The sequence below is a fragment of the Salmo salar genome, chromosome 03 (assembly GCF_965601325.2).
Source record: "Salmo salar chromosome 03, fSalSal1, whole genome shotgun sequence".
Lineage (NCBI taxonomy): Eukaryota > Metazoa > Chordata > Actinopteri > Salmoniformes > Salmonidae > Salmo > Salmo salar.
This window is the reverse complement of record NC_138293.1, coordinates 1,215,617-1,231,548: the sequence shown is the minus strand read 5'-3', so window position 1 is coordinate 1,231,548 and position 15,932 is coordinate 1,215,617. Positions and strand designations below refer to the sequence as shown.

At 40.7% G+C, this 15,932-nt stretch overlaps 1 protein-coding gene across 1 annotated transcript in view; it reads right to left on the bottom strand.

Annotated features, from left to right (window-relative positions):
• LOC106597278 (uncharacterized) overlaps positions 1 to 15,866 on the bottom strand; it is a 72,406-nt gene extending 56,540 nt beyond the window's left edge. Inside the window, 1 exon segment of the mRNA XM_082973018.1 lies at positions 13,106 to 15,866. The gene's annotated coding sequence lies outside the window, so the exon portion shown is untranslated.
• Positions 15,867 to 15,932: the final 66 nt, after the last annotated feature.

Genomic DNA, 15,932 nt, shown 5'->3' with positions numbered 1-15,932 from the left:
AAAGGAGTTCTGTATCTATAATTCTTAAAATAATTGTTATGTTTTTTGTGAACGTTTATCGTGAGTAATTTAGTAAATTCACCGGAAGTGTTCGGTGGGAATGCTAGTTCTGAACGTCACATGCTAATGTAAAAAGCTGTTTTTTGATATAAATATGAACTTGATTGAACAAAACATGCATGTATTGTATAACATAATGTCCTAGGAGTGTCATCTGATGAAGATCATCAAAGGTTAGTGATCCATCATGGCACCAAGATGATGTAACATAGCCGAATGTTCCTGGACATGCTCCTCGACTCCTCCAACCGGGGTACCTGCTCCTGCTGACTCCATAGTAGGGTGTGTAATTCTGTTAGGCATGTATATGGGAGGCGAAGTCAAGTGCAGGAGAGCGGAGTATATATAAACGGGGTATATATAAACAGGCGCACTTTAATACCGGTCAACAACGACAGCACATAAAACAGACTAGTGCCACAAACACGGTCAATAACAAAAGTGCAGCACCTGACAAAATGGCTAGAAAGCCGGTCTAGAGGACAGCCAGTGGTCAAGACATCTGTCTAGAGGACAGCCAGTGGTCAAGACATCTGTCTAGCCCCTTACATCTAGACGTTCTGCTAGCGGAACACCTGCTCCAATATCCAATGATGGGCGTGGCGCGAAATACAAAGTCCTCAAAAAATGCAAAAACTTCACATTTTCAAACATATGACTATTTTACACCATTTTAAAGACAAGACTCTCGTTAATCTAACCACACTGTCCGATTTCAAAAAGGCTTTACAACGAAAGAAAAACATTAGATTAAAACCCAAACCACAGCTAAATGTCGCACTAACCTTTGATGATCTTCATCAGATGACAACCCTAGGACATTATGTTATACAATGCATGCATGTTTTGTTCAATCAAGTTCATATTTATATCAAAAACCAGCTTTTTACATTAGCATGTGACTAGCATGTGACTAGCATTCCCACCGAACACTGCCGGTGAATTTACTAAATTACTCACGATAAACGTAAAAAAAAAACATAACAATTATTTTAAGAATTATAGATACAGAACTCCTCTATGCACTCGATATGTCCGATTTTAAAATTTTAAAATAGCTTTTCGGTGAAAGCACATTTTGCAATATTCTCAGTAGATAGCCCGGCATCACAGGGCTAGCTATTTAGACACCCAGCAAGTTTAGCACTCACCAAAGTCAGATTTACTATAAGAAAAAAAAAAGTTATTACCTTTGCTGTCTTTGCTGTCTTCGTCAGAATGCACTCCCAGGACTTCTACTTCAATAACAAATGTTGGTTTGGTTCAAAATAATCCATAGTTATATCCAAACAGCGGCGTTTTGTTCGTGCGTTCAAGACACTATCCGAAAGGGTAAATAAGGGTGACGAGCATGACGCAATTCGTGACAAAAATTTTTGAAATATTCCATTACCGTACTTCGAAGCATGTCAACCGCTGTTTAAAATCAATTTTAAACAGCGGTTGACACTACCAGACACTACCACTACTATAACCAGTCACCACCACTACTATAACCAGTCACTACCACTACTATAACCAGTCACTACCACTACTATAACCAGTCACTACCACTACTATAACCAGTCACTACCATTACTACTGTAGACACTACAACTACTATAACCAGTCACTACCACTACTATAACCAGTCACTACCACTACTATAACCAGTCACTACCACTACTATAACCAGACACTACCATTACTACTGTAGTCACTACCACTACTATAACCAGTCACTACCACTACTATAACCAGTCACTACCACTACTATAACCAGACACTACCACTACTATAACCAGTCACTACCACTACTATAACCAGTCACTACCACTACTACAACCAGTCACTACCACTACTATAACCAGTCACTACCACTACTATAACCAGTCACTACCACTACTATAACTATAACCAGTCACTACCATTACTATAACTATAACCAGTCACTACCACTACTATAACCAGTCACTACCACTACTATAACCAGTCACTACCACTACTATAACTAGTCACTACCACTACTATAACCAGACACTACCATTTCTATAACCAGTCACTACACTACTATAACCAGTCACTACCATTACTATAACCAGTCACTACAACTACTATAACCAGTCACTACCATTACTATAACCAGTCACTACCACTACTATAACCAGACACTACCACTACTATAACCAGTCACTACCACTACTATAACCAGTCACTACCACTACTATAACCAGTCACTACCACTACTATAACCAGTCACTACCACTACTATAACCAGTCACTACCATTACTATAACTATAACTATAACCAGTCACTACCATTACTATAACCAGTCACTACCATTACTATAACCAGTCACTACCACTACTATAACCAGTCACTACCACTACTATAACCAGTCACTACCACTACTATAACTATAACTATAACCAGTCACTACCACTACTATAACCAGTCACTACCACTACTATGACCAGTCACTACCACTACTATAACCAGATACTACCATTACTATAACTATAACCAGTCACTACCATTACTACTGTAGACACTACCAGTACTATAACCAGTCACTACCAGTACTATAACCAGTCACTACCACTACTACTGTAGACACTACCACTACTATAACCAGTCACTACCACTACTATAACCAGACACTACCACTACTATAACCAGTCACTACCATTACTATAACCAGACACTACCACTACTATAACCAGTCACTACCACTACTATAACCAGTCACTACCATTACTATAACCAGCCACTACCACTACTATAACCAGTCACTACCATTACTATAACCAGTCACTACCACTACTATAACCAGTCACTACCACTACTATAACCAGTCACTACCACTACTATGACCAGTCACTACCACTACTATATCCAGACACTACCACTACTATAACCAGTCACTACCACTACTATAACCAGACACTACCACTACTATAACCAGTCACTACCACTACTATAACCAGTCACTACCACTACTATAACCAGACACTACCACTACTACAACCAGTCACCACCAATACTATAACCAGTCACTACCACTACTATAACCAGACACTACCATTACTACTGTAGACCCTACCACTACTATAACCAGTCACTACCACTACTATAACTATAACCAGTCAATACCACTACTATAACCAGTCACTAGCACTACTATAACCAGACACTACCACTACTATAACCAGTCACTACCACTACTATAACCAGACACTACCACTACTATAACCAGACACTACCACTACTATAACCAGTCACTACCACTACTACAACCAGACACTACCACTACTATAACCAGTCACTACCACTACTATAACCAGACACTACCATTACTACTGTAGACACTACCACTACTATAACCAGTCACTACCAATACTACTGTAGACACTACCACTACTATAACCAGTCACTACCATTACTATAACCAGTCACTACCACTACTATAACCAGTCACTACCACTACTATAACCAGACACTACCACTACTACTGTAGACACTACCACTACTATAACCAGTCACTACCACTACTATAACATGTCACTACCATTACTATAACCAGTCACTACCACTACTATAACCAGTCACTACACCTACTATAACCAGTCACTACCACTACTATAACCAGTCACTACCACTACTATAACCAGTCACTACCACTACTATAACCAGTCACTACCACTACTATAACCAGACACTACCACTACTATAACCAGTCACCACCACTACTATAACCAGTCACAACCACTACTATAACCAGACACTACCACTACTATAACCAGTCACTACCACTACTATAACCAGTCACTACCACTACAATAACCAGTCACTACCATTACTATAACTATAACCAGTCAATACCACTACTATAACCAGTCACTACCATTACTATAACTATAACCAGTCACTACCACTACTATAACCAGCCACTACCACTGCTATAACCAGTCACTACCACTACTATAACCAGTCACTACCACTACTATAACCAGTCACTACCACTACTATAACCAGTCACTACCACTACTATAACCTGTCACTACCACTACTATAACCAGACACTACCACTACTATAACCAGTCACTACCACTACTATAACCAGTCACCACCACTACTATAACCAGTCACTACCACTACTATAACTATAACCAGTCACTACCATTACTATAACTATAACCAGTCACTACCATTACTATAACTATAACCAGTCACTACCACTACTATAACTATAACCAGTCACTACCATTACTATAACTATAACCAGTCACTACCACTAGTATAACCAGTCACTACCACTACTATAACCAGTCACTACCACTACTATAACCAGACACTACCATTACTACTGTAGACACTACCACTACTATAACCAGTCACTACCATTACTATAACCAGTCACTACCACTACTATAACCAGTCACTACCACTACTATAACCAGTCACTACCATTACTATAACCAGTCACTACCACTACTATAACCAGTCACTACCACTACTATAACCAGTCACTACCATTACTATAACCAGTCACTACCACTACTATAACCAGTCACTACCACTACTATAACCAGTCACTACCACTACTATAACCAGTCACTACCAATACTATAACCAGTCACTACCACTACTATAACCAGTCACTACCACTACTATAACCAGTCACTACCACTACTATAACCAGTCACTACCACTACTATAACCAGTCACTACCACTACTATAACCAGACACTACCACTACTATAACCAGTCACTACCACTACTATAACCAGACACTACCACTACTACTGTAGACACTACCACTACTATAACCAGTCACTACCACTACTATAACCAGTCACTACCACTACTATAACCAGTCACTACCACTACTATAACCAGTCACTACCACTACTACTGTCGACACTACCACTACTATAACCAGTCACCACCATTACTATAACCAGTCACTACCACTACTATAACCAGTCACTACCACTACTATAACCAGTCACTACCACTACTATAACCAGTCACTACCACTACTATAACCAGTCACTACCACTACTATAACCAGTCACTACCACTACTATAACCAGTCACTACCAATACTATAACCAGTCACTACCACTACTATAACCAGTCACTACCACTACTATAACCAGTCACTACCACTACTATAACCAGTCACTACCACTACTATAACCAGTCACTACCACTACTATAACCAGACACTACCACTACTATAACCAGTCACTACCACTACTATAACCAGACACTACCACTACTACTGTAGACACTACCACTACTATAACCAGTCACTACCACTACTATAACCAGTCACTACCACTACTATAACCAGTCACTACCACTACTATAACCAGTCACTACCACTACTACTGTCGACACTACCACTACTATAACCAGTCACCACCATTACTATAACCAGTCACTACCACTACTATAACCAGTCACTACTACTACTATAACCAGACACTACCATTACTATAACCAGTCACTACCACTACTATAACCAGACACTACCACTACTATAACCAGACACTACCACTACTATAACCAGACACTACCACTACTATAATCACTCACTACCACTACTACTGTAGACACTACCACTACTATAACCAGTCACCACCACTACTATAACCAGTCACTACCACTACTGTAACCAGACACTACCACTACTATAACCAGTCACTACCACTACTATAACCAGACACTACCACTACTATAACCAGTCACTACCACTACTATAACCAGACACTACCACTACTATAACCAGTCACTACCATTACTACTGTAGACACTACCACTACTATAACCAGTCACTACCATTACTATAACCAGTCACTACCACTACTATAACCAGTCACTACCACTACTATAACCAGACACTACCACTACTACTGTAGACACTACCACTACTATAACCAGTCACTACCACTACTATAACATGTCAATACCATTACTATAACCAGTCACTACCACTACTATAACCAGTCACTACCACTACTATAACCAGTCACTACCACTACTATAACCAGTCACTACCACTACTATAACCAGTCACTACCACTACTATAACCAGACACTACCACTACTATAACCAGTCACCACCACTACTATAACCAGTCACAACCACTACTATAACCAGACACTACCACTACTATAACCAGTCACTACCACTACTATAACCAGTCACTACCACTACTATAACCAGTCACTACCATTACTATAACTATAACCAGTCACTACCACTACTATAACCAGTCACTACCATTACTATAACTATAACCAGTCACTACCACTACTATAACCAGCCACTACCACTGCTATAACCAGTCACTACCACTACTATAATCAGTCACTACCACTACTATAACCAGTCACTACCACTACTATAACCAGTCACTACCACTACTATAACCAGTCACTACCACTACTATAACCAGTCACTACCATTACTATAACTATAACCAGTCACTACCACTACTATAACCAGTCACTACTACTACTATAACCAGACACTACCATTACTATAACCAGTCACTACCACTACTATAACCAGACACTACCACTACTATAACCAGACACTACCACTACTATAACCAGACACTACCACTACTATAATCAGTCACTACCACTACTACTGTAGACACTACCACTACTATAACCAGTCACCACCACTACTATAACCAGTCACTACCACTACTATAACCAGACACTACCACTACTATAACCAGTCACTACCACTACTATAACCAGACACTACCACTACTATAACCAGTCACTACCACTACTATAACCAGACACTACCACTACTATAACCAGTCACTACCATTACTACTGTAGACACTACCACTACTATAACCAGTCACTACCATTACTATAACCAGTCACTACCACTACTATAACCAGTCACTACCACTACTATAACCAGACACTACCACTACTACTGTAGACACTACCACTACTATAACCAGTCACTACCACTACTATAACATGTCAATACCATTACTATAACCAGTCACTACCACTACTATAACCAGTCACTACCACTACTATAACCAGTCACTACCACTACTATAACCAGTCACTACCACTACTATAACCAGTCACTACCACTACTATAACCAGACACTACCACTACTATAACCAGTCACCACCACTACTATAACCAGTCACAACCACTACTATAACCAGACACTACCACTACTATAACCAGTCACTACCACTACTATAACCAGTCACTACCATTACTATAACTATAACCAGTCACTACCACTACTATAACCAGTCACTACCATTACTATAACTATAACCAGTCACTACCACTACTATAACCAGCCACTACCACTGCTATAACCAGTCACTACCACTACTATAACCAGTCACTACCACTACTATAACCAGTCACTACCACTACTATAACCAGTCACTACCACTACTATAACCAGTCACTACCACTACTATAACCTGTCACTACCACTACTATAACCAGACACTACCACTACTATAACCAGTCACTACCACTACTATAACCAGTCACTACCACTACTATAACCAGTCACTACCATTACTATAACTATAACCAGTCACTACCACTACTATAACCAGTCACTACCACTACTATAACCAGTCACTACCATTACTATAACTATAACCAGTCACTACCATTACTATAACTATAACCAGTCACTACCACTACTAGAACTATAACCAGTCACTACCATTACTATAACTATAACCTGTCACTACCACTACTATAACCAGTCACTACCACTACTATAACCAGTCACTACCATTACTATAACTATAACCAGTCACTACCACTACTATAACTATAACCAGTCACTACCATTACTATAACTATAACCAGTCACTACCACTACTATAACCAGTCACTACCACTACTATAACCAGTCACTACCACTACTATAACCAGTCACTACCACTACTATAACTATAACCATTCACTACCATTACTATAACCAGTCACTACCACTACTATAACCAGTCACTACCACTACTATAACCAGTCACTACCACTACTATAACCAGTCACTACCACTACTATAACCAGTCACTACCATTACTATAACCAGTCACTACCACTACTATAACCAGTCACTACCACTACTATAACCAGTCACTACCACTACTATAACCAGTCACTACCATTACTACTGTAGACACTACCACTACTATAACCAGTCACTACCACTACTATAACCAGTCACTACGACTACTATAACCAGTCACTACCACTACTATAACCAGTCACTACCACTACTATAACCAGTCACTACCACTACTATAACTAGTCACTACCACTACTACTGTAGAGACTACCACTACTATAACCAGTCACTACCATTACTACTGTAGTCACTACCACTACTATAACCAGACACTACCACTACTATAACCAGTCACTACCACTACTATAACCAGTCACTACCACTGCTATAACCAGTCACTACCAATACTATAACCAGTCACTACCACTACTATAACTATAACTATAACCAGTCACTACCACTACTATAACCAGTCACTACCACTACTATAACCAGTCACTACCACTACTATAACCAGATTCTACCACTACTATAACCAGTCACTACCACTACTATAACCAGACACTACCACTACTATAACCAGTCACTACCATTACTATAACCAGACACTACCGCTACTATAACCAGTCACTACCACTACTACTGTAGACACTACCAGTACTATAACCATTCACTACCAGTACTATAACCAGTCACTACCACTACTACTGTAGACACTACCACTACTATAACCATTCACTACCACTACTATAACCAGACACTACCACTACTATAACCAGTCACTACCATTACTATAACCAGACGCTACCACTACTATAACCAGTCACTACCACTACTATAACCAGTCACTACCATTACTATAACCAGCCACTACCACTACTATAACCAGTCACTACCATTACTATAACCAGTCACTACCACTACTATAACCAGTCACTACCACTACTATAACCAGTCACTACCACTACTATAACCAGTCACTACCACTACTATAACCAGTCACTACCACTACTATAACCAGACACTACCATTACTACTGTAGACACTACCACTACTATAACCAGTCACTACCACTACTATAACTATAACCAGTCACTACCATTACTATAACCAGTCACTACCACTACTATAACCAGTCACTACCACTACTATAACCAGTCACTACCATTACTATAACCAGTCACTACCACTACTATAACCAGTCACTACCACTACTATAACCAGTCACTACCATTACTATAACCAGTCACTACCACTACTATAACCAGTCACTACCACTACTATAACCAGTCACTACCACTACTATAACCAGTCACTACCACTACTATAACCAGTCACTACCACTACTATAACCAGTCACTACCACTACTATAACCAGTCACTACCACTACTATAACCAGACACTACCACTACTATAACCAGACACTACCACTACTATAACCCGACACTACCACTACTATAACCAGTCACGACCACTACTATAACCAGTCACTACCATTACTACTGTAGACACTACCACTACTATAACCAGTCACTACCACTACTATAACCAGTCACTACCACTACTATAACCAGTCACTACCAATACTATAACCAGTCACTACCACTACTATAACCAGTCACTACCACTACTATAACTAGTCACCACCACTACTACTGTAGAGACTACCACTACTATAACCAATCACTACCATTACTACTGTAGTCACTACCACTACTATAACCAGTCACTACCACTACTATAACCAGACACTACCACTACTATAACCAGTCACTACCACTACTATAACCAGTCACTACCACTACTATAACCAGACACTACCACTACTATAACCAGTCACTACCACTACTATAACCAGTCACTACCACTACTATAACCAGTCACTACCACTACTATAACCAGTCACTACCACTACTATAACCAGTCACTACCACTACTATAACCAGTCACTACCACTACTATAACCAGACACTACCACTACTATAACCAGTCACTACCACTACTATAACCAGACACTACCACTACTACTGTAGACACTACCACTACTATAATCAGTCACTACCACTACTATAACCAGTCACTACCACTACTATAACCAGACACTACCACTACTATAACCAGTCACTACCACTACTATAACCAGTCACTACCACTACTATAACCAGTCACTACCACTACTATAACCAGTCACTACCACTACTATAACCAGTCACTACCACTACTATAACCAGACACTACCACTACTATAACCAGACACTACCACTACTATAACCCGACACTACCACTACTATAACCAGTCACGACCACTACTATAACCAGTCACTACCATTACTACTGTAGACACTACCACTACTATAACCAGTCACTACCACTACTATAACCAGTCACTACCACTACTATAACCAGTCACTACCACTACTATAACCAGTCACTACCACTACTATAACCAGTCACTACCACTACTATAACTAGTCACCACCACTACTACTGTAGAGACTACCACTACTATAACCAATCACTACCATTACTACTGTAGTCACTACCACTACTATAACCAGTCACTACCACTACTATAACTATAACCAGTCACTACCATTACTATAACCAGTCACTACCACTACAATAACCAGTCACTACCACTACTATAACCAGTCACTACCATTACTATAACCAGTCACTACCACTACTATAACCAGTCACTACCACTACTATAACCAGTCACTACCATTACTATAACCAGTCACTACCACTACTATAACCAGTCACTACCACTACTATAACCAGTCACTACCACTACTATAACCAGTCACTACCACTACTATAACCAGTCACTACCACTACTATAACCAGTCACTACCACTACTATAACCAGTCACTACCACTACTATAACCAGTCACTACCACTACTATAACCAGTCACTACCACTACTGTAACCAGACACTACCACTACTATAACCAGTCACTACCACTACTATAACCAGACACTACCACTACTACTGTAGACACTACCACTACTATAACCAGTCACTACCGCTACTATAACCAGTCACTACCACTACTATAACCAGTCACTACCACTACTATAACCAGTCACTACCACTACTACTGTCGACACTACCACTACTATAACCAGTCACCACCATTACTATAACCAGTCACTACCACTACTATAACCAGTCACTACTACTACTATAACCAGACACTACCATTACTATAACCAGTCACTACCACTACTATAACCAGACACTACCACTACTATAACCAGACACTACCACTACTATAACCAGACACTACCACTACTATAATCAGTCACTACCACTACTACTGTAGACACTACCACTACTATAACCAGTCACCACCACTACTATAACCAGTCACTACCACTACTATAACCAGACACTACCACTACTATAACCAGTCACTACCACTACTATAACCAGACACTACCACTACTATAACCAGTCACTACCACTACTATAACCAGACACTACCACTACTATAACCAGTCACTACCATTACTACTGTAGACACTACCACTACTATAACCAGTCACTACCATTACTTTAACCAGTCACTACCACTACTATAACCAGTCACTACCACTACTATAACCAGACACTACCACTACTACTGTAGACACTACCACTACTATAACCAGTCACTACCACTACTATAACATGTCAATACCATTACTATAACCAGTCACTACCACTACTATAACCAGTCACTACCACTACTATAACCAGTCACTACCACTACTATAACCAGTCACTACCACTACTATAACCAGTCACTACCACTACTATAACCAGACACTACCACTACTATAACCAGTCACTACCACTACTATAACTATAACCAGTCACTACCACTACTATAACCAGTCACTACCACTACTACTGTCGACACTACCACTACTATAACCAGTCACCACCATTACTATAACCAGTCACTACCACTACTATAACCAGTCACTACTACTACTATAACCAGACACTACCATTACTATAACCAGTCACTACCACTACTATAACCAGACACTACCACTACTATAACCAGACACTACCACTACTATAACCAGACACTACCACTACTATAATCAGTCACTACCACTACTACTGTAGACAGTCTTACACTAGCCCAAGCCAATGGATTGTACCAGATGCTCAGCAGGCTCTGCTCACACTTACTGGCCTGAGGCCGAACAACATAACTAACAACATTGGACCCTTTATTGAACACAAAGCCTTCACTATCTCATCCTGGAATATCCATGGCCTGAGTTCATCTGCCTTTGGCCTAAAGAGCAGGAACCTGGACTTCACCAAATAAATCAGGAATACAGGCATTGTCATCCTACAAGAAACATGGTATAGAGGAGACGGACCCACTGGTTGCCCTCTAGGTTACAGAGAGCTGGTAGTCCCATCCACCACACTACCAGGTGGGTGGTATAGAGGAGACAGACCCACTGGTTGCCCTCTAGGTTACAGAGAGCTGGTAGTCCCATCCACCACACTACCAGGTGTGAAACAGGGAAGAGACTCAGGAGGTATGCTAATTCGGTATAGAGCAGACCTTACGCACTCTATTAAATTAATAAAAAAGGAACATTTTGCATTTGGCAAGAAATTCAAAAGGAAATGATCTCAGCAGAGAAAAATGTCCTCCTGTGTGCTTCCTATATCCCTCCACTAGAATCCCCTACCTGGAGAGGGGATAGTCGACTTCGACTCCTACGGTAGGTACACCTACAGTGCCTTCGGGAAGTATTCAGACCATGTGACGTTTTTCACATTTTGTTACGTTACAGCCTCATTCTAAAATTCATTCAATTGTTTTTTTCCCTCCTCAATCGACACACAACACCCCATATCGACAAAGCAAAAACTGTTTTTTTTTATATTCTTTTGCTAATTTATAAAAAATCAAAAAAAATCTAATATCACGCTACATGCATGGCACACCTGTATTTGGGGAGTTTCTCCCATTCTTCTCTGCAGATCCTCTCAAGCTCTGTCAGGTTGGATGGGGAGCATCGCTGCACAGCTATTTTCAGGTCTCTCCAGAGATGTTTACTCGGGTTCAAGTCCGGATTCTGGGGCTGGGCCACTCAAGGACATTCAGAGACTCTTTCAGCAGGCCACTGTGATAACTGAAAAGACATTTCCAGGAGTCACTCTTTCAGCAGGCCACTGTGATAACTGAAAAGTGCATCAACTGTATTGTCACTGCTTCTTTTAGATCTGGATTCAATTTCAGCTTGATTATTGACATCTGATATTTGTTTTCTTTTTTGCACTTGATGACTCAGTTTCTGAAGGCCAGATGGCTGCAGCCAGAACAGTGACAGGTCAGCGTCTGTGGTTGTTGGTTCTGTGTTTGGATATCAAACCGCTTCTGTTTCTCGGTGGCAGATGTGAAATCTTCTGGTGGACTATGTCTGTGTATTGCGTCCTGCACTGAAACCATGCCAAATGAATAAGGTGTAGCTGTTATGATGGAGGCATCTAACGTCTGTAAAAATTCAGAACATGGCCTGTCTCCAACTGAACTTTGAGTCACATTTCTTCTGTTCACCATGTTCCTTAATTAGTACATTTCCCATTTCTCTATTGGACGTTGTCTTGTAGAACCCCCTGTTTATAAGGTCAGTCATGTTCATTGCGCAGCGGAAGTCTGCAACATTAGGCAATAAGCCTTCCACTTTGTCCATGGGCTCAATGGTATTTTTCAATTGCTGCATCTGCATTTTGTTTTGTCAAACTGATCACCTGTTAATGTCAACTTAAAAAGCTGGGTCTGAGAGGTCTTGCTATCTACATCTATGGAAGAATATGATACATAAAGTTCTTTAAGTAGTTTGATTGTCCTCATCATGTCTTTTGACTGTCTTTCGTCTTCATCCAGTAGACCTAAAGGAATTATATCTGATTTCCTTTCCATTACATCTAAGTATTTGTGAGGTAGGTGCCATTTAACATTAGACTTGTAGTGCTCAAATTGTGGTAACTGTCTCACAATGACACATCCGAAAAGCTCTTTGAATTAGTTCCTGAGGTATTGTTTGTCTTCAGTGTTTGGCAGAAATTGGGATATATGAATTTCAAGGAATGTTGTGGGAGGTGATGTGCTCCAAAAGGTTCCATTATGAATGTTGTGGGAGGTGATCTGCACCAAAAGGTTCCATTAGGAATGTTGTGGGAGGTGATCTGCACCAAAAGGTTCCATTAGGAATGTTGTGGGAGGTGATATGCTCCATAAGGTTCCATTAGGAATGTTGTGGGAGGTGATCTGCACCAAAAGGTTCCATTATGAATGTTGTGGGAGATGATCTGCACCAAAAGGTTCCATTAGGAATGTTGTGGGAATGGTGATCTGCACCTAAAGGTTCCAATATGAATGTTGTGGGAGGTGATCTGCACCTAAAGGTTCGTCAAAGGGCATATCGGGATTTCTTATAAGCTTCCGTGTTAGAGTCCAGCTCCTTGAAAGCGGCAGCTCTACTCTTTAGCTCAGTGCAAATGTTGCCTCTAATCCATGGCTTCTGGTTGGGGTATGTACGTACAGTCACGACGTCCCCAATGCACTTATTGATGAAGCCAGTGACTGATGTGGTGTTCTCCTTAATGCCATCGGAAGAATCCTGGAACATATTCCAGTCTGTGCTGCAAAACAGTCCTGTAGTTTAGCATCTGCTTCATCTGACCACTTTTTTATAGACCGAGTCACTGGTGCTTCCTGCTTTCATTTTTGCTTGTAAGCAGGAATCAGGAGGATAGAATTATGGTCAGATTTGCCAAATGGAGGGCGAGGGAGAGCTTTGTACGCGTCTCTGTGTCTGGAGTAAAGGTGGTATAGAATTGTTTTTCCTATGGTTGCACATTTAACATGCAGATAGAAATGAGGTAAAACTGAATTAAGTTTCCCTGCATTAAAGTCCCCGGCCACTAGGAGCGCCACCTCTGGATGAGCGTTTTCCTGTTTGCTTATGGCCGTATACAGCTCATTGAGCACGGTTTTAGTGCCAGCATCAGTCTGTGGTGATATGTAGACAGCGACGAAAAATACAGATAAACTCTCTAGGTAGATAATATGGTCTACAGCTTATCATGAGATACTCTACCTCAGGCGGACAAAACCTCGAGACTTCCTTAGATATCGTGCATCAGCTGTTGTTCACATATATGCACAGGCCCCCGCCCCGTGTCTTACCAGAAGCTGCTGTTCTGTCCTGCCGATAGAGTGTGTAACCCACCAGCTGTATGTTATTAATGTCGTCGTTCAGCCTCGACTCGGTGAAACATAAGATATTACAGTTTTTAATGTCCCGTTGGTAGGATATACCTGCTTTCAGCTCGTCCCATTTATTTTCCAGCGATTGAACATTAGCTAGCAGGATGGAAGGCAAGAGCAGATTAGCCACTCGTCACCTGATCCTTACAAGGCACCCTGATCTTTTTCCACAATATCTCCATTTCCTTCTCCAGCGAATCACGGGGATCTGGGCCTGGTCGGTTGCCTGTAGTAGTATATCCCTCCCATCCGACTCATTGAAGAACTTGGTCCAGTTTGAGGTCAGTAATCCCAGTTCTGATGTCCAGTAGCTCTTTTCGGTCATAAGAGACGGTAGCAGCAACATTATGTACAAAACAAGTTACGAACAACGCGAAAAAAACAAACAAAATAGCATGGTTGGTTCAGAGCCAATAAGACGGCAGCCTTTCCCCTCAGGCGCCAAGAACGAATACTCATACGTTAGACTAAATAATCTGTCCACTCATCCATTTTTGA